This window comes from Gordionus sp. m RMFG-2023, chromosome 3, assembly GCF_954871325.1.
Source record: "Gordionus sp. m RMFG-2023 chromosome 3, tfGorSpeb1-WG-v2, whole genome shotgun sequence".
Taxonomy (NCBI): domain Eukaryota; kingdom Metazoa; phylum Nematomorpha; class Gordioida; order Chordodea; family Parachordodidae; genus Gordionus; species Gordionus sp. m RMFG-2023.
In genome coordinates, this window is record NC_088777.1 from 21,107,761 (window position 1) to 21,111,900 (window position 4,140).

A 4,140-nucleotide genomic window follows, 5' to 3' on the forward strand; every position below is an offset into this window, starting at 1 on the left:
GGAAATTTTGGTCTATATTTAGTAAATTTTTTATCCGAGATTTCTTGTCATAAATTATTTTTCCAATTTTATATGCCTAAAAATATTAACCAAGAAAATACAAATGCCTAATAAAAAATTGCAAATCGCATAATATAAGAGATGATAAATGGATAGATCACATTAGAAAAAGACATGGCGGGCTTAATATTAACGATATAAAGAAAAGTTTTGAAAAAGTAGCTTTTAAGAATGTTACTCAAAATTGGACAAATAGCTTTATGAAGGAGAGAAATCTACCTTTTGATTTTGAAAGTTCTAGACTTCAAACATTACAATCCAAAAAGGAGAGGTATATATACTTTCATCATTAAATATAGGAATTTTTTTTAGCTTTAAAATAGGTGTTTTACGCTGCACTCGATTTAATTATTATGCATTAACGAAAGATTTAATGATGATTCCATGAAATTTTTACATCAAACATCATTTTTTACGCCAAAGGGAATGGCAGAAAAATCAATTATTAAAGAAGATATCGAGGATATTTGTGAATTTTACAATTTAAATTCAAGTCAAATTTTCGAAGAAATGTTAAAGTTTAGAAATATTTATAAGATGGCCAAAATGGGGAATGTAATTATTACTCATGACCTAGAGGTTCAAGAATCTAAAGATTTGTCAGATTCTGAGAATTGTAAATTTATTTAATTAAAATATTTTTACCAATACATTATTTAGCTTCTTCTGATGATGATGATAATTCAGGGACTTACGATTCAGATTGGAAAAACTATTCATTTATTTTACCTTTTCGTTTACTTTAAAATTTTTCTGCTTTCCCAAATTTAAATATTTTATATAAATATTTATTAACCATTCCCACAACCTCATGTACTGCCGAAAGAGTCATGAGTAAAATTAAATTAATTAAAACAAGACTTCGCAGTACCATGAAAGATTCTTTTCTCAATAATTTAACCATATTATCAGGAAAAAAATTTATTTAAATAATTAAATACTGATGAAATTATAAATTCTTTCGCTTTCTCTTCCCCTAATTTACCTAAATTATTAATTTAAAAATAATATTTATAAAGTATATATTTTTTGCATTTTATTTATATTATATATTAAAAATTGATGCAATAAAAATTATTTTTGAAATTTATGGGTGTAATAATTATCATTTCTATGAGGGGGGGGGGGATACTTTTCATGGGGGTATTCTGCTTCATTCGCTCAAAAAGTGTAGGGGCCACTGGCGATATGGAAAAAACAAAAAGAGTTTAGGAAATTTATTAATATAATTTCGATTAAATGAATGAAATTGCGTTATTTAATACTACATTTTGATTTAATGAAATAAAACTGCTTTTCATTTGTATAATTGACCCCCCCCCCTAAAGTTAACTTCCATCTAGAGGTCTGCATTGGGCGGGTTTTTTGGATAATATGCCCGCCCACTCAATGTTTAAAAAATTTTTTAACCCACCCGCCCAGCTCGCCCATAGTTTTCAAAAAAATATACCCGCCCGCCCATTAATCTAAAAAATTTTACCCGCCCGACCGCCCATTAGTCTAAAATTTCTTGCCCGCCCGCACATTAGTCAGAAATTTTTTACCCGCCCGCCCATTATTTATAAAAAATTTTTTACCCAAGCCCGCTATTTTAATCATCTAATGAAAATAGTTTCAACATTACGTCTCTATAAGTTTTATAATTTAGGAAATTACTATATTAAGCTTAAAAAATATTCAATTTAAATTATGGATAATTTATTTTATCAAATAAAATATTTATAAAATATAAATAAATATTATAAGTAATTATAATGCAAAAATAATAATAAATCCACATTTTCGGGATTCAAACACGTTCTTCAAAACCTTCCGGCAATGCTAAATCCTCTTTCAGAAGTAGCACTAGTTGCAGGAATTCCTAATATTTTTCTTGCTAATCTTGATAGCTTTTGCAAATCTTTTTCTTGTCGTTTCCACCAAAGTAGGACATCCTTTTGAAGTATATCCTCTTCTTTAATTGAAATCTTTAAATAAAAGTGAACCAATAATAATAAATTTAGTAATTTAAATTTATATTAATTGTAATATATGCATCTTAAAATTATGCTAAATTATACTTATCAAAAATGGTTACTTTAAGATTTAAATATTTTGTTATGTCATTATGTACGGTACTATCCTCAGTAACAACCTCATCCTCCCATCTGTTGGAGTTTAATTTTGATGTAGATGCTATTTATTTCAAATATTACATTTAATAAGTAGCTAAACGAATTTATAATTTATTAATACCTTTTAATTGGATTCTCTTTGCTTTTGGGGAAATGGGTAAAATTAAACTTTCATCTACGTCGATGTTACATTCTTCTATGCAAATCAAATCTAACAAGTTTTCAATATGTTTTTTTTACTTCATTAATTTCTTCCGACGACAACATCCTCATTTGTCGGAACTTTGGTATTAAAAATGTTGAAACTTTATGGAGCATATGAATTTTAAATTTTTAAATTATAAAATTTTTAGCTCTTTTCTTTATTATATCTATTTCTTTTTCGCATTTTGTTTTTCTCTCCATTATATTCATATTTATTTCATTATGCTCATGTAGAAGATTATACCTAATTTTTTTATAAATAAAGATAAAATGGGCATAAATCCCAAAATATTAATTTTCATACCATATAAGAGCGTTCTGTAGTGTAGGCCTGCAATCACCCTCAAGAGGATTAGTTGCATCTTTATATGGTTCCAAATATATCAGTGTTTTTAAATCTTCCTTTCCCATAGATCCCATTTTTCAGTCATATCACGAGATTGTAAGAATAAAAAAATCTCATCATACATTATATAAATGCTTTGTAGCATATTATGCTTTGTATTCCATCTTATATCAATATTTTGTAGTAACGTCTTGCTTAGATATTTTACGTTACCACTTTGTTTGAAATAAGTCGTCAATGATGCAGTTACCAAAATATTATTAATCTCGTGAGCATTTTCTAAAATAAAAGTTGACTGGAAGGTATTACGAAGTATTGTGTTCAGCATATGTGCTGAACAGTTTAGTCTATTAAACCTAATATTTGAAAAAATAAAAGGAAAATATAGTTCTTTAAATATGAATGTTTTTTTTTAGGTGTATACAAAATCTCTCAGAAATTATTATAATATCTACCTAATAATTAAATTCTATTTAATAAAAAATTTACCCTTCCAAAGCTTTTTTAATATTTGCTCCTTGATCCGTAACAAAGATGAGCTTGGAAAAATATTCTCGGGGAACACCAATTTTTTAAAATTTTTTTAATAATTCTTTAAGAATATTTTCTCCCGTCTTTTTTTCATCTTGAAATTTTGAAATAAAAAGAAATTTTTTTTCTAATTTCCAATTTTGTATATAATGGATTGATAGAGATATGTAATCGGTTATGGTAAATTCTTCACACCACATATCAGTAGTACATGAGCAAATGGAATTTTTTATGATTTCTACAAATATTTCTTTAAGATCCTCAGTAACTTGGATACGTTGCGGCTAACTGTTGTAGCACAAAGGATGATCTTATTAACATCCAATTTACCATATGTTGCCCCTAAGTCGGCAAATCTTTGTAAAATATTTATAAATCGAGGTTCTTGAACTGCTTGAAATGGCCTAAAAAAGATAAAAGAATAATTTATTAAATTAAAATACCTAATGTCTCTAGCGCAATATTCTACAAAATTCGCTATTAGACCAGATTTTATCGTTTTGTTTAATTGAGAATTGTCTTTTTCAAAATATCCAGTTATTTTTTTATTATCTATCAAATCTTCATAATTTGCAGATGAACATTGATGCCGAAGGCTATTATATTTAAAGATGGACTCGCAATCATTGCACAGAATCCAATCTAGCTTTTTGTCATTTTCATCAAAAATAATTTTAAATTGTTTCCACATTGACGATTTAAGTTTATTATTATTATCTTCATTGTTTTTTATCTTATAAAAATTATTTTTTATTTTCTTAGCAATATATTTTTTATTCATAATTTAAAATTAAATTAAAAAATATTATTTTGTTAAAATTATGTTATAAAAAATAAAACAACTTTTTATTAATTAAAATAAAAATTTTTAATTTTTTTAACCCG

At 26.2% G+C, this 4,140-nt stretch overlaps 1 long non-coding RNA gene across 1 annotated transcript; it reads right to left on the minus strand.

The window, feature by feature from the left end:
• Positions 1 to 1,902: 1,902 nt before the first annotated feature.
• On the minus strand, positions 1,903 to 2,323 carry LOC135925698 (uncharacterized). The gene is made up of 3 exons (XR_010571714.1): positions 2,296 to 2,323; positions 2,138 to 2,235; positions 1,903 to 2,027 (listed from the first exon to the last, which is right to left on the minus strand). It is a non-coding gene; the product is annotated as an uncharacterized LOC135925698 (long non-coding RNA).
• Between the last annotated feature and the right edge of the window lie 1,817 nt (positions 2,324 to 4,140).